The following is a 25,743-nucleotide window of genomic DNA, read 5'->3' as shown; positions in this document are numbered from 1 at the left end:
GCACCAGCACTTGTTGTTTGTTTGTGTTCTTAATCTTAGCCATTCTGACTAGGAAAAGATGAAATCTCAAAGTAATTTTAATTTTCATTTCTCTAATGGTTAAGAATAGGGAACACTTTTTAATGTGTTTCTTAGCCATTTGTATTTCTTCAAAGAACTCTTTCTTCAGCTCCATGTCCCACTTTTTTATTGGGTTGTATGTTTTCTTAGTGTGTCAGGGTTTTGTGGTTTTATTTGTTCTTTTGTTTTGTTTTATTTTGTTTTGTTTTTAGTTACTTACATATTCTTTACCCTCAGTCTGATGTAAAACTGGAAAAGATTTCTTTTTCCCATTCTTTAGGCTGAGTCTCCAGGTGATTAACAATTTCATGACTTCCTACTTGTTAATAGCTGGTCTTATTTTCTAGGCAACCAGAATTCTATTAAGAAAGTCCTTACTTGAACTTGTATCCTGAAGTATACTGCCTGCTCTTTCTGCTAGAAGAAGGATATTAAAAACCCTTATTTCCACATCCCAGAGAAGCAATGAGCATGGATGAATATGTCTCTATAGTAGAAAACAGTCTTTTATAGTCTTTTGGGGTGGATGTCTAAGAGCAGTGTAGTTGGGTCATATGGTAGATCTTTTTCTAATTTTCTGAGGAACCATCACACTGTGTTTTTGTGTGGGGGGGTGATCATATAAAAAAGAGAGTGTGTGTGTGTGTGTGTGTGTGTGTGTGTGTGTGTGTGTGTGTTCATTTATAAGGGTTTAATTGGAATTACCCTACATGGGATAATTTCATACCAGAATCCATTGGTTACCAAATAAAAGGCTCGGTGCCAAGTATGGGATACCTTCCACTGAGTTGTTGGTCAGAGGTCTCCTAGAGACTCCCAAAACAAAACAGTTTATAGCCACTGCTCTTGGTTTCCCACCAGAACTTGATGGTAAGACCCTGTTGCTGAAGACACCACACACGTTGGTCACAGGACATGTACAAACCAAGTTGGCACTGACTAGGAAGCTTCCTCCCACTTGGCTAGCTCTCATAGTGCTGGAAGTTGCTATGAAAGCTGCTGGAGGAAAACAGTCATCAAAAGTCTCATCCAGCAGTGAGCCCTGAGCTGCAATAATGACCAGTTTGGCAAGATACGCCTGTGGGCTCAACAGTGGCACAAATGAGGGGTAACGAGCAACCTTCTGACTAGCTTTTAAGGCCCATGCCACAGGAGGGAACACACGGCTAGTGTTACACATGTGCAAAGAACCCCTATGCTTCCACATCCCAGGGGTGAACCTACTACTGATGTATTGCTAAACGAACATATGCAACAGATGATGGTTAAGGTAGAAGCTCACAGCTGGTCAAAGCGCAGAGCATAAATGGCTGTGGAGTGCTCAGCCACAAAGGGGACATCTGTACCACACCCCTCCCCAAGGCTCAGTGACCATCACAGAAAAGGGGAGGCAGGTAAGTCCTATTAAGTACGGTTAGGAATCTTAATGTCAGTGATAGATCTTTGTTGTAAACCATATCTACAGTATTTTCCCTCCTTTAAATAAAGCAGTTAGGATCAGACTTGTCAGCCCCTTGGATGACAGCTGTTAGGCCTTTCCCTTATGCCAGGCTACCTCGCCATAAAGTTCTGTGAGCTAAGCAGTGCTTTCTCTGGCCACGAGCAGGACTTGCCCTCTGGCTCTTTTTAATCCTCTCTAATCACTTTCAGGTAGGTAACTCCATGCCTGCTACAAAGTCCCTTGTAACCACTATGGCCTCTGGGCCGCTTATTCACAGCTCCTGCTTCCAGAGCACTTACTGCAGTCCACTCCCTCCAGGAACCTGCCAGCCGTTTTGGAAGACTCTACTTCAGGCAAAACAAGACTCAGTGAGCGCAACATAACTCTGCCTACTCTGCAGCTGTACTCTGGACAGGAAGAGTAGCACTCCTCCTGTGATTCAGTGAAAAGCCTGTAATTGATGCAATCAAGGCTTGTGATTGGCCAGTAGGTGTGGCTGGTGCCTGGGACACATGACTAGTGGAACTGGAAGTGACTTGCATGCACGACTGTGACGTGTCACCCAATAAAGTCATCTCCAGAATGGTCTTTTGCCTACTTGTATTTATCACGAACAGAGTGGGCCCAGCTAATTGCAAGAACAGACAAAGCCCAAGCGCTGGAAGTGGGAACAGCGTTAAGGAGATGACTAAGAGCAATCCCTCTGGTACCTAAAGCTCTGGGCTGTAGCACTAGGAGGCAGCTGAACTGCCCCAGAGAATGACAGGGGCAGAATCTGCAGGAAGGTAAGACAAGGAAGTGATGGGAAGGCAAAAGATAATGGAGAAGCAGAGACCGCGGGGCAAGTCTGAGAAACTAAGGGTCCATGTCTAGACCATGACGGCTCAAAGTCACTAAGAGCGTTTCAGAGTGCTGCCGTGGGTTAAAGAAGGCTAAGATTCAAGACCGGGAACGCAGCTGCTGCATGTTGGCTCCCTCTGTCTGCTGCTTCTCTTATCGTTGTGACAAAATGCCTGACACAGGAGGATCAATTTTGAATCACAGGTAGAAAAAAGCATTCTATCAGAAGCCTGAGGCACCACATCACAGCCACAGTCAGGAAGCAGAGGCAGATGAAGGCTGGTGCTCAGCTCACGTGCTCCTTTTCACTCAGTCCAGAACCCCTGCTCATAGGATGGTACCACGTGCATTCAGGGTGGGTCTTTTCACCCCAGTTAAACCTCTTTGGGAATACCTTCATAGATGTCACAGATAAGTCCAGATGTTTGTCTCTCGGGTGATTCTAACTCCAGTCGAGATGACAATGAAGATAAATCACCACACTTATCTAAGCCCAGAGCAATAAGGTTCAAGCCTCTCCTAGAGCTCGGAGCCTGGATCCTCTGTCAGGTTTACTGCTTATCAACTTCAGGAAATGAAAATCCACCATGGAAGCGTCTGGAACTTAGAGCTGCGAATCCTTGCCTGCCCACAATCTTTGTTCTTTTAACATTTAAAAAAAATTTTTTTATTTTTATTTTGTGTGTATACATGTGTTGCCTGCATCTAGGTAAATGCACCCGTGTCGTGCAGTGCCTGTGGATGTCAGAGGCTGTCAGATCCCCTGGAACTGAAGCTACAGACAGTTGTTAGCTGCCATGTGGGTGCTGGGATCCAACCTGGGTCTTCTGCAAGAACAACCAGTGTTCTTAACTGCTGAGCCATCTCTCAAACCCCACAATCTCTGTTATGATAGAGCAAAAGAACCCTCAGGCACACATTTGTGACACACATGTGATTTAAAATTTTCTCTTCCATAGAGGTCTCTCACTCTCTCACTTAATTTTCTCTCACCCTGTCATCCTCGCTCTCATGCTCATATGCACACCTAAACACCCCTCATACACTCCCACACATCAGACAGTACTTCTGAAGGTGGTCCTTCCACAAACTCTTCCACATAGTTACACTAGAGTCTGATCTAGTCATCTGTGCCCATCTTCAATGAGAAGACATCAGGAAAGACCCACAGGTGCTGCAAAGCTGCGGGTGAACACCCATCATGAACACCCATCATGCTCCCCTCAGAACAATACAGTGATCCCATAAACAAGGAGGGGATACAAACTGTCCTGTTTCCAGAGAAGTTCTTCGCAGCAGACAAATCTGGGTAATTACTGTAACTCAACAATTTTGTAAAGACTGTCTGGGACCTTCCATCTCAGTTTCAGGTTCTTATCTGCAAGATGGAGTTAATATTGATCAGTATAAGGCTCTGTGCTGGATGCTAATGATGAATAAGGTTTGTTTTCCCCTTGTATTTACATGGTTTGGAAAAAAGAAGAGATGGGAGGATGCTGTATTTCTAGGCCACATCACAGTTACTCTCGAGTAAAGAAGCCTCCTGACTCTTCACATCATTTTAAGGTCAAGAGGGGATCTGAACTCTGAGAACCACCTGTTCCTTCAGAGGTCTCATGGAACTGAGCACTGGAGCCAGGCTTCACTCACACCTTTATTGAAAGAGTATCTTCAGCATGAATTGGGGAAGTAGAAGCTGGGATCCACCCTTATCTATCAGGGAATCTTGCCTTTTGATCTTGCCCTGGGTCTAGAATACCTCACACACAGTTTTAGACAGACTTATCCTTTCTTCTTGTTTGCAATGAGACTAACATGCTGCTTCCTGTGCTTTAATATGTTGATAAAGCACAGGCACATTCATTCACTATCATGAATGGAGGGCAAAGTGGGGTCCTGAGGGATTAAGGCCAGGTGCCCAGGAGATGAGCAAATGACTCTGAGTTTGTTTACATTATTAACAGTAACTTTAGGGGGGGAGGGTAAGGCTAAGTAAAAGGCATTAGCCCATATTATGTCCATATTGTAAACGTCATTCCTGCAGGAGGACAGGTATGTACAAGACAGGTTGAGGACAAGTCTGATCAGAGCATTTTGAGGGAGTTTGAAGATTAAGAAGGCAGGGAACTCCTAGACCTGTTGAGGGATGAAATCCGAGAGAGATAATAATGGGGAAAATTGTAAAGAGTTCTTTCTAGAAGTAAAATGGAGGGATGGGAGAAGATCTAAAAGGAGAGGAGGGGAAGGGGAGGAAGGAGTTGAGTCTCAAAGCATTTTCTCAGACTGAAAGTTGCATTTCTTTTTGTAAGCCAAGCAAGTAGCTTTCCCTTTGATAGCGCTCTTATCTTGGCATTAAAGACCACCTTCTACCTCTGCCCTCACCCACAAAAACTGCAGACACAGATGTCCATTATGGTCTACCACATTCCCTCAAAAGCCACCCACAGACTTAGAGACTTACCTTTGCTCAATAGCCTCATTAACCAGGTAGCACCTTGGAGAAGGCAGAGGAAGGGCCTCAGGCAAGCTTGTCTTGGGCTTTCACTAAACTTTCATTTGTATATCAATTAAACCATAGACCTAGAACTTCACAAGGAACAAGGGCAGCCTTCTTTTCCATGCTCTCTGAATGATTGTCAATATAAGTCTTTGTGCAGCTTACCCAAAGGATCTCAGAATACTAAGGGTGCTGCCATAAGAGCTAGCAACTGATTCAGGATAGGCATTGTAAGTGGGGACCTATAATTATGTGTTCAGAGTTCAAGTCCTAGATCCATCATGCTCTGACTAGATAAGACCATCATGTAACTCAACTTCCCTAGATCCAGATGTCACCATGGGTGCCTGAAATTGTTGCATCAAGCCTGGGTTAGGGATATAGGAAAGACTCAAGGCATATCAGCTAGTATTTTTGTTCATTTGTTTTATATTTAACAATTTTTTGCATGTGTATGAGTGTATGTGGTTTGCATGTGTATATTCATATTGCTCGCATGTGTAGGCACAAACGCAGTGTGTGACTACATATGGAGGTCAGAGATTAACATTGGAGGTCCTTAATAACATTCCACTTTATTTACTGAGGCAGGGTCTCGCATGTGAACCCAGAGCTCACAGATTTCACTAGGCTAGTCTAGCTGGCCACCTTGTCGTAGGGATTGCTGCCTGGATCCTGGATATAACTACAGGCACAAGTGGGCCACCATGTCAGTGCTGCTTTTATGCCATGCTGGTGAACTGAACTCTGGTCCTCATTCTTACACAAGTACTTTATCCACTTAGCCATCTCCACAACCCCCTAATGGTTTCTTTTCAAAACATTGCACATGTATATTCTATATGAACATGGTGCGGATCTGAGAATTATAAAGAAAAGTCACTCCTCGAGCCTCCAAAGTGCCCTGGACCCGATGGGTCAAGCATCATCCAAAATCATGCTGGAAGCACATAGTGTGCTCAGTAGCATTTTTTAGTGGAATTTAAAGAAGACAGTATTTACAGATTGCAGTCAGAGGCAAAGAAATGCAGAAGGGATACTGAGACATCATAAGACCAACAGAAGAAGAAATCCATAATTGCACATTGGCCTAAAGCCAAAAGGAAATAATCTCACTGGAGTAAGCGCAGTTAGAACAGGACCCAGAAAAGAGATCATCTGACACTGAGAGATACACCTGGGTCAGGGAGTGGGTGGGGGTGCACACACTGACCGACCTCCTCTTCTCCCTCTTCTACCTTCTTCAGGTTCCACTAAATGAACACATAATAGAAGCCAGAAAGCAATGGAGTAAGAAGAAGTGGGTCTCAAGGAAGGGCAGCAAAGACGGAAAGGAGGAACAAGAGACTGAGGAAGGGAATGCAGAATGTCTGATCTGAGGACAAACCTGTTTATGACATCTCTGTGGCTTGCTGAGTGCTTTGCAGAAGTCATTTCACTAGCACAACAGAAATAAGACTAGGTCAGGAGGTTTCCCAGCACCCCTCAGAGTGGAACTAGATCTCCAAGGGAACTAGCGGCTACTTTGGTTTTTCACCCTTGGCTGGTTGACTGACTGCCGTAGTATAGAAGTGGCTCCCGGATGCTCACCACCCTCTTTGCCTTTCCCATTCTCTGTGCAGGTGGGTGCAGCCATGAGACTGGGCATGACCACCGATGCACAAGTGGAAGTTTCATGAGTCACTTCTGCATTGAAACAATAAGTTTCATCCTCTAGGAAAGCACTTATGAAATTACGAATTCCAGATTGTTCTGCTGAGAGATGCTGAAGTCACTGCTGCCCAGATCTCTAAATGGTTCTGGGAACCACCTTTCACGTTATTCATGCCTCCTATTACCACTCATGCTATCTTAGCAAAGGTGAGGAAATAAATTCTGTGATAAGTCACAGAAATTTGGGACTGTTTGTTACCCAGCATCCTATAGGATCTCCTGACTAATACACATGCTAACTTCATGCTAGGCTCTTTGTAAGCACAGGAAGACAGTAGTAGTGGACAGTAGTGGCTCTAGAGTTTCTGCCAATGCTACATGAAAAATACTGCATGCAACACTGGGGATTATTCTGTGGAAAGTGAAAGGAATCATTGAGAAGATACTACATTGTCTTGAAGGATGAGTAGAATGTGGTTAGAGGGCAGAAACAGATGTAGAGAAACAGCATTGCAAACCCAGAGATACCTACACCTGAAAAAAAACAGCCTGACTTTTAAAATGGAACTGTGCTCAGGAACTATGTCTTCCAGCCAGGTCTCCCCCGTGGTTTTTATTCAAAACCAGTTCTCCAGCTTCAATTGGAGAAGCAGAAGCTTGACTCAACCCTTATCAGAGGATCTCGCCTTTTCATCCGCAGTTCTAGATCATCTCATACACACAATGGAAAGCATCCTTTCTCAGTTTTCGTGTTTTCAATGTGGGTGCACTGACTTTCAGTGCTCTGATATGTTAATTCTCAAGCATACCCGCATTCATTCGTTAACTAGGGGTGGAGCAGCACGTTCAGGTGCCCAGAACAAAAGATCAGGTGCCCAGGTCACAAAAGCACATGGATCAGTGAGTTTGTCAAGACTAATAAACTTATTAGTCCATAGTCCAGGCCAGGTAGGACTACAGACAGACCCTGCTTCAAAGCAAAACAAAACAAGTCCTTAGCCTAGATTATGTATATTTTATAGTCATTTTACAGTCATTCCTACAGACTATTGCTGAAATCATTCTCAACTGTAAGGGAAGCCCAAGGGCCTGCATTTTATCTCAAGGACAGCGAGAGACAGAAGCGAATTTTGATGTGTAGAGCTGCACCAGCTAAGCCAAGGGTCTGTCATCAGCAGTAGCAATCACAGGGGCAGTGACAAATTTCCCTTGAAGAATGACAGAGAGCATAGTTACGGAGGATGACATTGTTCCTACATGAGACAATTGACCTATACACATTACTATTCCTAAGGTGTCTGCTTGTTTAATGAGGTATACTTTCTAATCACTTTACAACTTACTGTCATTCAGTCTTTGTAGCAGTTTTAAGAAGCAGGTATTTCACCAATGAAAGCACTCACTCAAGGTTGTACATATACAAAATGCTAGAGGGAATTCCAAGCAGTTAACCTGAGTTCTCACTCAACAGAGAATATTTGAGTGATACTTTATTATTTCTTTAATTCTTTGTCACTGATTTAATGTACACTTTATTGTAATTATTATTACCCTGCTGTATAAATAAATGCATCCAAAGGACCCTATCTTTTTGAGCATTTCATAGTCACTGATTTAATGTACACTTTATTGTAATTATTATTACCCTGCTGTATAAATGAACAAATGCATCCAAAGGACCCTATCTTTTTGAGCATTTCATAGCTGGTATATGCCAGAACCTGGCCAGGGAAGGGGCTGGGAATATAGCTCAGTAGCAGCATGCTTAGTTAACACCCATAAACAAAACAGAGCAAAGCAGAAACCTAGTTATGAGGCCCTATCTATAGCCCCAGGACCTAAGCCCTCACCACGTTCCTCCAAACGAGCTTTGCACCAAGGAGATTTTTAGCCAGGTCACATAAACTCATTTTCTAAATCTTCTTGCAAAAAGCATTGCTTGCTCAGGTGAGATTTTCAGTATATGAAACCCCACAATCAATGAATGGCCATTAGGCATAGTCTATGTGTGAAGCTTAAAGGAGAAAAATATCAAGTTAGATGTTCATATGACAAATACAATAATTTTCATAACTGAAGCTGATGATGGTAAGTATACACCTACTATGTGCCAGACTTCCCAATTCAAGCATTGTGTACCTACTGACTGACAGCAAAGTCCACTCTCAAGTACAATGAAACAAACCCAGCAGTATGACACAGAAGGTGGTAAATGGTCAGGAATCCAAAACTTTGGAAGAACTCAAGGGTGAATGTCAGAAAAATGCACGGGTTAGGGTCAATGGGAGAGATTTTGATGGATGAAGAGCTGATTATGGAACAACTTAGTCTCTGATTCCAGGGCAGAGGCAGGAGAAGGCCAAGCTTAGCTGGAGTGGTGGGACATAAGAAGTAAGTTGAGGCAAAGTCAATGTAAGGGACGTAGAACTCCTAGAGAAAGAAAGATGTTCTGCTCCCTCTAAACTAAGGAGACAGAAGATTCTTCCAATCCACCTTGGTGTTGACATTGTATAAAATTACCAGTCTGTTTTTCGATACTTTGGAAAGACTTTGAGGACAAAATATGCAAATACCTACCACATGAGTTATCCTACCTCCAGAGAGGCTTTGTATGAATCAATGCATCCACCTTAAGGAGCAAGAGAGAAAGAGATGAAGAGAACAGAACAGGTATCAGAGAACGAAATAAGAGCAAAGAGCGAGCTCACAGCGAGACTAAGCCCAGGTTAGATTCTGCTCATGATCAACCCAACCAGCATTTAACCAGAAAAGAGGGCTGCACTATAAATGCAAGTTAGCATTATTGAATTACTTCATTACCACCAGGGCTGTTTTCATTTTTACACATGTGTGTGGTCGCCTGCACATTGAGGAACCATTCACAGCCAGGGAAACACCCCCAAAATCGTTTTCCAGGGCATCTGTGCCCTTGTGGGGGCTGCCACAATATTTTAATTGAGTTGGACTGAATTTCAACAGGAGTAGTAGAGTGATTTCAAGAGCTAATAATTCTGTAGTTGGGTACAGAGACAGTACCTTTTTGACACAAATGTGGGGAAGGCATCTGCATCTCTGCAGTAGCTGCTCTGATTTGGACTAAGACTATGGCTTAGTATGCACACCATTTCTTTCTGACTTGCCCAGCTGACCCTGGAGGAAACGTACCTGCAGAGTGTCACCTACGTGAGGGGCACTGGGGAGGACTGACGAGCAGGGATCACTCTGAACCTCTGTCCCCTCCTGAAGTCATGTGGCAATTTCATTGCCCTTCTCAGAGTATTAAGATGTGGGGCCTTGAAGAGATGGTTAGACTGTGAGGGGTCTGCCCTCGAGCATGGACTGATGTTAATATCACAGGAATGGGTTCAGTGTTGCAGAAGCGAGCTCCTCAGAAGCGGACAGTCAGGCCCCTTTCTGCCTTCCTCCTGTGCTTCCCACCCTTCTACCTTTTTCTCCAGGATATTGATGGTGTTGAAAGAGGGTCCTCTCCAGGTACTGAATCCTTGACTTTTGACTTCCCAAAAAGCAAAAACTAAGAGCCAATAAAACTCTGTTCTTTCTAAGTTACCTGATCTGTGACATAATTTTTTTAATTTTTTTTTTCCGAATCAGCCAAATTAAGCTTTTACAATTTTATTAGAATTTTAAAGAAAAAGAAATCCTCAGGGCAGGCAAGCTGGTCATCTTGGCAGCTGCCTTGAAGAGGTGAATGGTGGGAAGAAGGAAAGAAATAAGCCCAGGCAGGTTTAGAGCCTGAGTGGGAGGTCAGACACGTGGTGTACTATCCCCAGTGAAAAAAAAATCTCAGAGCAAATGGAAAATTAGTTCATTACTGTTATTTTTGTCTCATGGTTATTAAGAAAATGGGAAGGTAAAAGATGTTAGAAGGATATGGGGATGGAGATATTTTATTAAGAAGGATTTATGTATAAAGACTATGAGGGCTGTATATTTTCAAAATAGAGAACAAAATGAGAGTCTAAACAAGTGACGATCGTCTATATAGATTTGTTATATCAAAAATAAGACAAAAATAATATACAAATAATTTTAAAATTTCTAAGGCCATAGCTTACAACTAATTTAATGAACAAAATATATGTCTAATCAAGGTTTATCTGAGAATGTTTGGTTTGTGCCCAAGCTTTATCTACATAGCACATGGTAATTAAAAGTACTAGATTGGTGTAACTAACCTTCTTGGGTGTTTAACAGCTATATTTTGAGGCCTGTACTAATCTGGTCAGAGGGACTTAAAGAAACAATTTTTTGTTCCTTGACCTATAAGGTTCACTAAGGTCCAGGGGACTGTAGGGCATCTCTCGAAATGTCCTGTAACTGTGGTGAGTCACCAGTCCTCTTGTTCAGGCCATGGAGACCCCACCAGGTGGACTTGAGCCAATGTCCAGTCTGCAAAGAGGAGGGTCAACACAGAGGAAACATCTCCTCCATGCTTCCAAGTGAAGCCAGCCACAGTCAGGTAGGGCTTTTGACTTATCCTCAAATAGATGGAACTGGTAAAAGGAAGGTCTAAGGATCCAGGGGCTCCTCCCAAGCCCATGTGACCCTGAGGACAAGATCCTTAACCGACCTTAAAAGTAAAAGCAAATTAATTTGGGCCAACTGCATGGTCTTAAACACCCAAAAAGAAAGTGTAACTAATTTTTTTAAATTTAATTTTTTTTTTTTTAATTCCTAAGAGAGGCAATCATTAAATGCAGAGGCTAGTTAAGGCGGCTTTCCTTTCATGAATACCTGCTTTTTGACTTTCTTCCTTTTAGGAATTACACCCTACCTGGTCATGGTGGTGTTGACTGGGCTATCAGTCAGGTTATATGATGCTCCCAGATTCAGGTGAGCAAGGCTGGAAATGACAGCTGGTCTAGGTGGCCCTGATTCATGCTAACATGAGTAGGTTTAGAGTTCTGGGTTGGATGATGGGAGAGAAAGAGAATGTGCTCAGCTGGAAGCTACTAGAAATGATCCTTACTGCCATCTGTGGGGTGGTAAAACCAGCAAAAGTTTTTCTGTGAGTCTGAGCACAAAACCAGTGGAAGAAAAAAGTGGACAGGCACATGGAGAAACAAGTGTTCTTGATCCAGTTTGCATACATCCATGTCCACCGCGTCCGGTCCAAGAGTCTGAGACTTCCCATTCCTCCCCACCATCCGCAGCAGCAGCAGTGCTTTTACATATGATCAGTTACTGTTTCTACCTAAGCTAAGAGGTTTCTGACACATGTAAGCCGAAGAGTCCTGTCATTAGAAATAACCCCTTTAGGCAGTATTCAGGGAGACATCTGGGACTAGCAGGGTGACTTCAAAGGGCCTAAACAAAGAGAAGCAGTAGAAGTCTAGATCAGCAAAGGCTCCATGAGAAAGGGCAGAGGAGCTGTGACTCAAAGTACTAACACTCAGACTCCTGCTGTGCTACAGCCTGTGGCCAGGACAGGGTGAGGGCCATAGAGACCCCGACGGTCATGTGGAGCCAAGAAATATCACCTAATAGCAAAAGAAACTGCCAGTCCTGGGAAGAAAGTGGACTGGGTGCTCCCATGAATCATTCCATCTGAGTGTTGCCACATTATAAAAAATGTGTCGCATATGTTTTAAAATGGAAAGAAGGGGCTGGAGAGACGGCTCAGTGGTTAAGAGCACCAGATGCTCTTGCAGAGGACCTGGGTTCGGTTCCCAGTAACCATATGGTGGCTAACAACTGCCTATAACTCTAGTTCCAGGGGATCTAACACCCTCTTCTGACCTCCACAGGCAGTGCATGACACAGGTACAATTACATATGCAGGCAGTATACTCATACACATAAAATAAAAGCCATAAAATTTTTAAAGTAAAATAAAAATAAATAAAGTGGAAGCATGAAGACACAGGGTTGCCAGGCTAGCGGAGATCTGACAGCAGGATGGAGGCCCAACTGTGGGCTGCAGAGCCTACCTTGGTCACATGGCTTGAGCTTTGGAATCTGGGTAAAAAGGAAGTTGAAGGTGGTGGGGTCAAAGGGTGAGAAGCTGAGCAGACCTGTGTCCACTGTGGAGCTTGTGAGAAGACTCGGGTGTAAGATTCCAGGAAGGCAGAGGAAGGAGGAACGAGACTGGGATGGAATACATGCATCCCTGTGCCCTGTCAGTCCACACTGCCAGACCTGCAGCCAAGCACGTGGGGTGCAGCATTAACACTGCCTACAGGCAGCATGCAACCTACTCTACCTGACACCCAAGCCCAAGTGATCCTGTGAAATACTTTTCCACTTGCTTCGTGCAGTCATTTCCTCGTTTTCTGCTATGCATCTGGTGTAGAAGGGGATAGCACTCCCTGCTCATCTGCTGACACTATGATTCTGCATTCTCCCAGTCCCTATAAGTCATGAATACTGAAGATTTGAAATCCTGATCAAGACAACCTTGGTGTTACCCACAGGGCACTGCAGTGCTGGAGAGGCAGTGAGTAGGCATTCACTGGAACCATACAATAAGGTGCTGGGACACCCCCCCCCCATTGTAAAAATGAGTGAGAAGAAAAGCAGCCATTGTACTAAACCATTTGGAGCAATCATTTTTTACTCTAAAGAAATCAGTGAGCCTCTATTACTCTAGGCTTATGGCCAGGTCTTTAAAATATTTTTTGCTATACTAATATTTTTCTAACCATATTTGCTATAATAAGACTTGACCTTAATTTGTTCTTTTACCACAATTCAAATCAACAAGTTAGAGTGCTAGAAGGAACCAACCAAAAAGAACTCACAAAATGGAGACCATCTATTCTGCAAGTATGTTCTTAGGTGATGTTGATAAATGAGAGAGAGAGAGAGAGAGAGCTAGAGATGTGGGGAAATCCTAGATACAAATGTGCTAGTTTCTCCTTGATGATTCATAATAGACTTTAACATATGAAAGATCTTGAAAAACTGCAGAAGAGACTTTAATCACTCAGTATTCTCAACTGGCTTGAGAAGAGTATCAAGGACCTCACCATCATCAAGTTTTTCTACAGGACGTCTCATATCCTCTCTGGCAAATTGCTCAGTGTGGCTGGAGGTAACATGGGATGGTGCAACATAATCTGTCTTTGGTAATGACAGGATAAGGCACTAAATTGCAATCCTACCATCCAGACACATGATGCAGGCAAGCTAATTGATCTCTCGGAGCTCTGCCTTCTCTCAATAATACATTATGCACTCTTACTATGTGCAATATACTCTTCTGATCTCTTAGAACACCATCAGCACATAAGAGAGAACAGAACCTCTGCTCTAAAATGGGAATAAAAGTGCCTACATCACAGCCACCATGAGAATTCAATGGCAGTTCCAAAGCACCTCTCTGTTGGTTCTTTTTCTTTTAATTTTTTACATTTCTTTCTTTCATGTGTGCGTGTGTTTACGTGTGTGTGTTTACGTGTGTGTGTGTTTACGTGTGTGTGTGTGTGTGTGTGTGCGTGCACGCGCACACACACATACCACAGCTTGCATGTGGAGGTCAGGGGTCAAATTAGTAGATTTGATTCTCTCTTTCTACCTTTATCCTCTGAGCCATCTCCTCCTCTGCCTGGGTTGTTGTTAGTTCTCAATAATTTTAAACAAACAAATAACTGCATAAATTCTTAAAAGCTGCCGTGAGCCTTGGAAAAATGAAAATGAGCTCATGAAAGTATCTCAGCTACTGAATTTCCTGTATCTGTCTGGTGTATCTTCCTGCCTTCCAGATCTTTCTAGCAAAACCTGTAAATCACTGTATCAACCCCTACTGAATAAAGAAACTAGAACATGTTGCATTTAATGAGCCCAGAAAATGGTTTACAAAGGAAGATTCCTGATACAAAGAATGCATTTCAACAGGAAAAGTCTAATGGAGATCTGTGAGGGAAGGAAAGGAGAGGACTGGGCAAGCAAATATGATTCAAGGTACACATAGGAGCCAATAACTCGCCACACTTCATACTGTGCCTGAATCCCAATTGTGAATTTTCAGCTAACCCCAAACATTACCACTGAAGAGCCCCAAGAACCCATCCATGCCACCACACAACAAGGATGTCGCCCAGCCTTTGAAATGATTTCTTTTCTTGTGTTAATTATACTAGGGAGAAGAGAGTCATCTCCTCCAGAAAATCTGTCAGCTTAGCATTCCAGAGCAGTGGTAATAAGCATTTAAACTCTTTTTCAAAAGTTAAAATGAGTGAGTCACTTTTGAAAGAGGAATTAACATGTAGCCCAGCAATTCCAATCCTAAGTATTTACCCAGGAAAAATTAAGAACTTAGTTCCACACAAAAATTTAGAAAATAAATGTTTGCAGCAGCATTATTTACCATAGCCAAAAAAAAGTGGTGATAGTCCAACTTCCCATCAACTGAAGTATGAGAAAAGGAAAATGGATATATCCATACGACGGAATAGTATTCAGCAACAGCAAAGATGGAGTTGCTGAGACATGTTGCAACATGATGAACATCCAAAACATTGGACTGAGACAAAGAAATGTGACACAAAAAGCCATGTATTATATGAGCCTATTCTTGTGAAATGTCAGGATCCAGGAGCTATAGGCAAACCCGAAGCAATGGAAATAGACTAGAGGTTGCCAGGCAAGGGGAATGAATACCTGCTAACGGATATTGGGTTTCTTCAGGGGATGATGAACACATTTGGAAATTAGATGGTGGTGCTGGTTGGGTAACTATGAATGTACTAAAACCCACTGAATTGTGTACATTAACAGGGGAGATTTTACGGTATGTGGTTATATCTAAATAAAGCCATTATTTTTTAAAGTCTGTGCATGTGCATAGTACTCCATAAAACCCATCGCTCTTTCATAAGCCGTGTCAAATGTACATTAAGGAAAATGCCTAAATTTCAATTTCTACTTGTCTTAACAGCAGAGTATTTAAAGGAATTATTTTACCACTAGAGATTGCTCACATGTTTACAGTAAGGAAATAAAGATGTAGAAAGTCTTCTTAAAGTTAAGAAATAATACAAGATTTTGAGAAAAGGAAGAAGTCAATTATAAACTCTGGTAATTCATCAAGAAAGGGGATAAGTCCTAATATTTTTCTAGAAGTAATCATGGGCCTATTAGTGATGTAGAGATAAAAGCATGAGGTTGGAGGCAATGCCAGGAGTCTTCCCACTGGAGATTAGTGTTAAAAGCACTCGTGTGCAAAACTGTTGTAAACTTTGAATTAATTCCACAGCATTAATTTCCAAGTGCCCTCAGCCACACTGGCTCTCAAAGACAGACTCATTGGCAGCTGAGCCAGCTGGACTCAATTACTGGTTTCATTTTTTCAACCTCCAACATTTTCTTTTAAAAGGGAGGGAGCTTGATGAGTTATCTTAAGACACAAGTGTTTCATCTGAGAAACTGATGCCCTGTTGCTTGATGATGTCTGTTCTTATTTTCAGCAGAACTCTAGTGTCTCCTGTCAGTATTTGTCCTGGAGCTGGAAGAACAGGAGAAAGACACCCATAGTCTAAGAAGCTCTGCCAATCAGAGCAGTGGGAGGAATTCTGAGAATTAAGATGGAGCTAACACAAGAAAGTCCTCTCCCTCCAGGTTTGTTGGCAGACTAGACATTGAATGAAAACACACAAACATGAAAGACAAGAGGAACTATCTCTGCTGTGCTAAATAATGGACAAAACTGCAGGAAAACATTTAATGCATCATATGACGTTATTGCTCAGGTAATTTTAAAATTATTATAATAAAATGTAGCAATAGAGTAGCAGTAACCTATGTTTACTGGCCATGTACTATGGGGTAGGCACTGTTCTAAGAATTTTCCAAATGCTAGCTCATTTAGTCTACAAAATAGCATGCAAAAAAGTTTGCAGATAATGAAATTAAGGTATGGTGACTTTGTGTGACTGACTAAGGTCACAGAATTGGGACATATTTTTCTAATATTTTCACCTGTCACTAAACCTCATTTTCTTATGCCTACCTTGAAACATTAGTTAATGGAAATGGATATTTTGGGGGGGGTTGGTTCAAACAGCAAGCCTTTTATATTCCAGAAATGGTTTCTCAGGTTAACGATGTCTAACCAGAAATCTTTGAAACCCTAGAAACTGTCAAACACTAAATCTAACGTAATCAGATCAATTTGATAAGTCATTTATTCAACGACCTGGTGGAGTAGTGTGTACTGACCCTCTACTCTCTATTTCATTATCCAGACTCATGATGGACAGAAAATAGTCATCTTTAAAATCACAATACAGTGGGTGACAGGAAATGAACTTTAAACTGGATAACCCCAAAATAGTTTTAAAAAGTAAAGCACATCTAAACATATATCACCCATGAAATTCATTTTAGCTAAAAACATTTTAAATGAAAGAGAAAAATGATCTAACCCTTCAATATTAGCCTAACACATCCAAACACCATTGCAGTTTCCAAGAGTAAAGAGTCTATGGAAGTGTCAAGGCAGTATCTTGTGCCAGAACATACCCTAAGCATGTTGCACATTTTTGTAGCATTGATTAAAATTGCTTTTTGACAACTTCATATATAAATGCTCCCACCCCTCAACCTTTCTCATCTCCTTCCCACCCCATCAAACTCCCTCCTCTGTAAAAGTCCATTTTCCAAATTCATGTCTTTTTTGTTTTGTTTTGTGACCCGTTGAGTTTTACCAGGGACATCTGCTTCTAGGGTGTAGAAGTTCCCATCAGAGCCTCCTGAGGTTAGTAGCATGTGCATAGATAAAAACAATGGCTGTCTCTTCTCGGTATGCATCTATCATCAATAGTCCACCAGGCAGAGGTAGGACTCAACAGGCCCCTCTCCCATCTATGACCAGCTATTCACAGGCCCAGTCTTGTACAGGTCCAGTGCAAGCACCCACAGCTGTTGTGTGTCATGTCAAGAAGGTGACGTTTCACAACCCTTCTCCCTATCACTTGGCTCTTGTAGCACCCATACCCCACTTTCCATGGTGTTCTCTGAGCCTGAGAGGGGTACTTTAAATCTCATATTTATGGCTAAACTCAGCCTTCGCTTATTCACTCTGTGAGTCTCTATATTCACTGCCATTCACTACAAAGAGAAGCTTCTCTGATCAAGGCTGAGAGTAGTGTATGGGTATAAACATCGTACTTAGAAAACAGTTTGATGCTATGCTCATTTAGTAAAACAACAGTAGCAAGCCCCCTTCCCGCCACCCTCAGGACCTATCACCTCCCCAACTGTGGAGTTTTGACTGGGTTTAATAGTACCAGGCATAAATTCTATTCCATGCAATGGGCTTCAGAATCAAACAAGAGATGGTTCATTGCTCATGGAGCATCATACCACTATTTCACCTGTGGACATATCTTGGCTGATGTGTAGGTGTTGTGTCACACAAAGTCCAAAGCCAGGTTAGATTTCTTATAGCTTTGCTCCCTAACAGGCTGCGTATCACCTTCCTGCATCATGAATGCTAGTCAGAAGGAGGAACCTTCCAGCTCAGTTCCAGCTTCATTTTTCTATGTCCTGTATCCAAAAAGTGTGTTCCCTTCAGCAATAAGATCTTATGAGCTAATTCTGGTAGGTATCTGCGAGCATTGTCAGTAGCCTGTATTGTTTGAGGAGACTTTGGGGGCTTCAACAACTCATATTGAGTTATCCCATGCCTAGCACTAGGATTTCTGCTTTAAGAACCCATGACTTCTGGGGGCAGTGTTGCCCAGCCATGCAGGGTAGCTTCCTTCAAGTTCTTTCTCTCTCTCTTTTAAAGAAACATATATTTTGGTTAGCTCATAAAGTAGTAGACTCCTGTATGTTTTCTCATAATCCATACTTTTAATTGACTCTTGCTCCCTACCCCCAGCTGTCCCACACCCCCCTGCATTATACATCTAAACTAACTTAATTTCACAATAGTCCAATGAATTTTATTCCATGATCATGCACATTTTACAAGAGAAGCATATCGCACCTCCAGTAATGATCGAGCTGACTCTGATTTTCAGTTTTACATGATAAAATATATTTTATCGTGGCCTCTAATGTCATACATATTTGCACACAGTAAAGAAAAAGATGCCCCAAAATTTATCTGAAAACAGCCAGAAGGTGCTTCAAAGAAGGGATGACATCTTGAAAAAAAAAAAAATAGTATTTCACACACCCTTAAACAGACAGCTGGGAGGTAGGGAGGCAAATCCAGGCAGGAGTCAGAATTCATAAGTTCCAAACTTTCAGCCAATCAGATGTCTCTCCATAGTTTCACCCTTAATTAGAGAGAAGTTTGGGTGGAACTGTAGTCTATCCATTCCAATGGCATTTTTATCACCCGCTTAACATTTCAAATGAAACGTTTTATTGCATTTGATGTTGGTCAAACACTTAACATACACTCTTCATGCTCACAATTCTCAATGTGTTCTGACTATATTAAACAAATATTTAAGAAACATTTGGGCTGTTTTTCCATTTTTAAGTATTCAATCTGTAATAAACATATAGATGTTAAAAATACATTTCATGTACAGTATGTGTTAAGTGTTAAGAATATATTTTTGAATTGCCTTATTTGAGCTTGTCAGATTTTCCATTACAACCCCTAATTTAAGGATGTTTAAGCCAGCCATAAAAATCTCTTCATGCTCATATTTTGAGTAAAATATCTCTCCTTCTAGAAGTCTTTTATTTTTTTAAGTCTGTGATGATTTGTGTTTTAGTATTAATATGTTTAAAGAAAAATTAACTTTTAGAAGGAAGACACAAAGCAAAGATTTTTCTCATAGAATTTCAGTGCAGCTCTCTACATACTATCTTGGTAATTTATGCATTAAAGGCATCATATTAAAAGATATAGACCTTACACCAGAGTTTAGGAGGGGGAAAAGAAATGAATCAAGGCTGAGAGGAATACCATTTCTGCCACTACATACTATTAAAATTCAGAATCAAGGGCTTGAAGTAGAACTGCAGCCACTTCTCAGGCAGTCCCAGAAGACTCTAGAAGCATGTAATATTGTAATTAGCTTAGAGTAGGCTATCATAGCACTCTTCACAAACAGATTCGCGTCTTTCCCTGTCTCTTTCTCTCTCCCTCCCTCCCTCCCTCTCTCTCCTCTCTCCCCAGGATATTGAAAGTTGAGAAAGTTTTACCATTGATACCCTTATCTCACAGAGAGATGAGTGTTGTGTGTTTTGGGTTGGATCCAGAACGGTCCTCAAAGACCTATGTGTTGAAGGGCTAATCTCCAGCCCAGGGATCCACTGAGAGGTGGTGAAATCTTTAGTAGGTTTGGGACCAAAGGGAGGAAGTTAGGTCTTTGGAGATATGTCCTATAAAGGATACTGAGAGCAGGGCACAGTGGTGCACATCTTTGATCCCAGCATTCAGGAGGCAGAGGTAGGCAGATCTCTATGAGATCACTTGAGGCCAGCATTATCTACATATGGAGTTCCAGGCCATCTTGGGCTACAGGGAGATGCTATCTCAAAATAAATAAATACATAAATATATAAATGGATATTAAAACCCTGGCCCTTCTTGTCTCTTTCTCTGCTTACCAGTCACCACAACACCAGCATCTTCTTCAGGCACACACTTTCAGCCATACTGTGCTGCCTTACCATAGGCTCAAAGAAAATGTGGCCAAGTGCCCAAGGAGGGAAACCATGAACCAGAATAAACCATACCTAACCATATACTGTTTACATCAGATATTTTGTCACCGTAATGAAAGGCTGATGAGTAGGAAGGCAAAGTTTGGGGAAAGGTTTGTCACAGGACTAGTTATTAATGGCACTGGGATGCAAACTCAAATTAATTTTATTCAACATGATTGAAGCCAATAAAAAAGAACTGAGCCCAAGAATCATTTGGTGTTTCCATCTAATTATTTTTAAATCTGATTTAAAAAAAAAAAAAACTTAGGTAAAAAAATATTCAATTTACTAGTAGGGTTAAGAGATCGAATTTTCTGCTTCTCTCTTTAGAATCAGGATCATGCTAAGATTCACATTCAATAAATCCCACCACCTCCTTTCTCAAGTTACCTTTCAGGGGCCTAAAGCCTAGACTCATCCTTCACTCTTTTACATCTTTTCAAGCTAAACCAGATGTTGTCTTAAAAAATTATGCATTATCTGGCCCACTGAGATTACAGCTTATAGAACCAAGGGTACACCTCGTTTTCCTGCCTGCCTTCCTCTCTCCTAATCTTACTTGTCCAATACCTGACACAGTGACTGGAAACTTTAGAAGTACATTACATAGCTGTCATTGATAAGAACTTGAATCAATAAAACTTCACAGAGAGAGTGCTGCATCACTGTATTGAAAACAAAAGGCACCTCAACTGTCCATACCAGCATTTCTCAAGGGGATTTCCTTGCATCACACACATTTTGCTCCATAAATAACTATGTTTGGGAAGTACTCTTATCGTAGCTTGGATGTGGAATCTTCCCCATAGACTCAGATATTGAAGGCTTAGTCCCCAGCTCGTGGCATTATTGGGAAGAGTTGTAATCTTTAAAAAATATTTTATTTATTATTTTTATGTTTATTTTGTTTTATTTTATGTTTTTATTTTTATTTTATTGCCTACATATATGTAAGTTCACTCATGTCATGCAATACCCATGGATCCCCTGGAACTGGAGCTATAGACGGTTGCTACTGGCCATGTGGGTGCTGGAAATTGAAGCCCAGTCCTCTGCAAGAGCAGCCAGTGCTCTTAAGCACTGAGTCATCTAACCAGCCCCAAAGCTGCACGGCTTAGTGCTGGGCAGTATCTTTTAAGGGGACAGCATTGGACCCTGGCCACTTCTTTTCTCCGCCTTTGCTTCTGGCCACCATGAAGTGAGCAACCAAATCTTCCTCACCACGACATTCTCCCTCCCCATGACGTCAGAACCAAGAGTCAAGGAAACGCAGCCTGAAACTCTAAAATCATGAGCCAAAAGAAAGATTACTTAATCTTTCCTCCTTTAACTTGATTTCTTCAGATATTTTGTCATGGCAATGGAAAGTTGAGAGACACAGTTCCTATCCCGGCAAAGAAATGCCGCAGGCTCCTCTTGGCCAGGGTAGGTTCCGTCCTGTTACCTGGGATTCCCGGCCAGCCCACCAAGTCAAAACTCCTTCCATTGCCACTGGCGGTGTGGTGCATCAGCCCCATCCTGGGCACAGGCCTCTCTGGCCCTTGCACTAAAATACCTCCTCGACATCTAGCAGTTATTAAAGTGACATTTTGGTCCATATGTGTCACTGTCCTGGTTTTTTATTGCTCCGTTTCTCAGAACCCAATTAGGCATGAGAAATGCTATTTATTTTTTGTTACTACCTAAACTTAATAGAGAAAAATAGCGAAAGCCCTTTGCAGTCCATTGTTTTTCTTTCAAATTCATCTTCCTTCCAAGTATATCCAAAATACCCCCAGACCTTCAGAGTAATTATATTTATGATCATTCATTTTTTTCATTAGTCTAGAGCAAATATTGTGGGAACTCAAGAAAGATGTTCCAAAGTCAACCTCAAGTTTGGACTTGCAAGAAAGAACCACAGACTAAAATGGAATTGGAGTCAGCTGAACCCTGGATACTCCCTCTAATGAGAGCTCTGTAGAGGAACCACAAGTAATACTGTCTTAATATACAGCCTTTAAAAAGTTAGGTGGACTAGACCCAAAATCATACCTAGAAGAATCAGCCACAAAGACAGGGGAAACTTCAGGCCCCAAAGAGAGAAACCAAAATTCAACAGAGGCATTGACAACAGTGTGGAATGTCTGAGTTTCAATTTCTAATTCAGACATAATGTCAAATAGTAAAAATATCCTGCCTTCATTTATTGGTTCAACAAGCGTTTATTGAGTGGCTGTTATAATCTAAGTGCTGTTGGTGATATTATGGATCTTGCAGTGAGCTGAGGAGAAAAATTCCTGCCCTGGTGATGATGTTATCTAGGAGGAAAGTGTAGGTAATCCAAAAAGTAAATTACACTGAACATAAGAAAACATGGATGCAAAGCGAACAAGAAAGCCATGAGGTGTGTTACCAGTGAGAGCACTCCATGAGGGGTGTTACCAGTGAGAGCACTCCATGAGGGGTGTTACCAGTGAGAGCACTCCGGCCTTTGATGACTGACTAGGGAAGCCACCTTAAGCACACACTTAAAGGAAATACAGGTAAGTTAATCACAACCATGTCACTGAAGGAACAAGATAACACAGATGTCATGGCGAGCCTGTATTCAGCCTGTGTTCAGCAACTGGTAAACAGAAAAGGAATGTTCTGTCAATAATGCCATGTCCCGGGTAGCTGAAACAACATTTATTTTCTCAGCAATTCTGGAAAATGTCAGGTCCAAATTCAAGCGAGTGCAGATTCAGGCATGAAGTGGTCATTGCTATCTTGAAATCTGAGCAGCAGAGATTTCCCACATGAGATCTTCACAAGATTGGGCCCACTAACACTCCCTCATGGAGTGCGGATGGCTCACCATGTGCATAAGGAAGCTTACAAACAGCTCATGAGGCAGTGCACAATAGGTTCACAAATTTGGCTCAAGAGACAGCACAGAAGGGTGAGAAAGTAGTCCATAAGGTCCCACTAGTAGCCGTAAGAGTTAATGGCTACTAGAGGGAAGACACTTTTTCTTCCAGTGACATAACCACCCATAAGTTACCTATGCCCCTGGGGGTAGCCACTCATCCATGCTCCTCTAAGTAACCCCAGCTGAACTTGTTGGTTCACAAAGCTAAATCTGAATGAAAATGATTCTTTGGTCTCTCATTAGTGCCCTATCTTGGGTGAGTAGATGTCTTCTCTGGTGCCTCTCCTTAGAAGGGTGCTAATCCCTCATGACCCCATCTAATGCTAATGATCTCCACAGACCCATCTCCAAATATCATTGTATAACAGGGATTAGAACTTCCATATGTGAATTGAGTCAGGGAGGAAAATTTAGTTCATCGCAAAGGACTGTAACCATTGGAACTGGAGAGACCAGTTAGGGTTAACATCACCCTCAGCCTCTTGCAACCCTTACCATACGCTGTTCTCTCTTCACCAAACCTCAGCACTGGTCACGTGCAGCTCACTTTTTCTCTGGTTGGAAGAAACATAGAATCAGTGGACCTACCTCCTCTCATCCCAATTCCTTCTGATTACACCTTCTTTTCCCACTATCCACTTCATAGCATCCCAGACAAATGTTTTCTACTATCTCTGATCTGCTTGAACCCCAACATCTCCTCCTTCCTTACTCTCTGGCTTCCTGTATCATTCAGAAATTAAAATCAATCAAAAGAAAATTTGTACCAATCCCTCTTTCTGTTCTTCTCACATCTACCCAGTATTGGTATTTGTTGGTGGGGTGGTCTGTCCACACACTTCTCTAAGGCCAGCCTCTCATCCTGTATCTCAGCCCTTTGTCTATTCTACTCAAAAGCATCCAAATTTTCCTTCTTGCCTCATGTTATGTGTGTGTCGGGGGTGGGGTCTGTGTACAAGCCTCAAACTCACTGTGCAGCCCAGTCTGACCTTAAATTCACAGTTCTCTGAATTCATGGTCGTCTTGTATCAGTCTCTAGTATGCTTGTATGTTCCAGGTATGTGCCACCATGCCCCACTTCCTAATTTGGGGAACAGGGTTTAATATAAGCAAATAAACCTCTAGCAAGACATCATCATCATGAAAAGATAATCAGGTCCAAACAATCAGTGTGAAAATTAAATAGGAAACATTAGCACAGATCGGAATATTTAAAAATCATAACAAAATAATACAATAACCCCAACTATAAATAAAATTTTCAATGAGATGAAAGAATTCATAGAAAACATAATTTACAAAGATAAAAGAGAATCTTATTTATTACTTTTAACTATGGATGACATTGACTTGAAAATTTGGGGGAAGGGAAGTAAACAAAGTGGACTGTTAGTTACCAAATGCTTCACTCATATCACTGGCTTAATTTTTTCCTTCTGGAGTTAAAGAAGCTCAGCTGAAAAACTTCCTCACTGTTGGCTAGTTTTCACACCGTTGGAAGGTGCTATGTAGGCTGTGGGAGGAGAAAAGACATCAGTGGTCTTACCCAGTGTGTACTACAATACCACCAGGTCAAGAAAGTTGTGCCCTCTGGTACAACAGTGGCATGATGGTAACAGGGGTAACAAAGTACTTTCTGTGATGTCTATTTCTCAGGAGGGATTTCATGCCTGGTATTACAAATCTGGTCAAAAGTCTGTGAGCCAGGCAGTGTTAGACTCTAGGGGGACCCTTTTGTTGTTGCATCACTAAATGATCATGTTGTCAAACTACCTTCTTAATATTTCTGTTTATATACACAGATTTGTGATGTTTTCCACCTTGGTTAAAGGAGCTTCTCTTTGCAGTGGGTAGTGATTAATGCTGAGACTGGCCAAAGCCCTAAGAACAAGTGACTGTGTATGCATAGCTATAGACAGGACATCCGAATCAACTTCCCCTTATCCGAGTCTCAGGGACTGTCACAGAAAATGGGGCAGAAAAGAATGTCAGAGTCAGAGCATGGGAAGGTGAGCTGTGAAATGCTGTCTTCTGAAAATGGCATGGCTGGTGCACACAGGCATTCACAGCAGCTGTGATTGCCTACACAAGCTTTGAACAGGATCAAGCCAGTCAAAATTCCAGCATGGATGATAGGTTGCTTCCTGAGGCCCCTCCCTTAGAGGAGGAGCTGTTAGCACTTGATGGCTGCTGATCCCTTTTCTTGAGGGACGTGACTGCCCATAGATTGCCCATAGCCCAGTGGATAGCACCACTGTCGGTATTAATTGCACTCCATGGGCTGATAGTAATAACAGTAATAAAGGACATGAAATCAGGAGGAAAATGGGTTGAGAGGTTTGGAGGAGAGCTGGAAGGAGGCAGTCAGGGTGGACATAACAAGATAATACAATAATCCCAACTATAAGTAAAATTTTTGACCAAAATATATTGTAAATAGGTATGAAATGTTCAAAGAATAGTGAGTTTACTTCCATTTGAAGCTTTGACGTGTCTCTTTACTAGGGAGTCTTAAAGCCTATATTACATAGGCTCCCTCGTCAGCTCACTAGCCCACTTCCCTTCCTGGAGGAGCTTTTTCCCTTTTTGCTGTCTATTTCTATGCCATGCCCAATTAAAAGGCATGACTTGCACCCACCTCTCCTTCTGGCAGGTGCCAAGATACTCACCTACACATATGCTGTTTTTCTCGTAAAACCTAATGAAATTATACCTGAGCTT

The sequence above is a fragment of the Nannospalax galili genome, unplaced genomic scaffold, assembly GCF_000622305.1.
Source record: "Nannospalax galili isolate Female #2095 unplaced genomic scaffold, S.galili_v1.0 scaffold271, whole genome shotgun sequence".
Classification (NCBI taxonomy): domain Eukaryota; kingdom Metazoa; phylum Chordata; class Mammalia; order Rodentia; family Spalacidae; genus Nannospalax; species Nannospalax galili.
The sequence above is the reverse complement of the archived record's forward strand: the minus strand, read 5'-3'. Positions refer to the sequence as shown.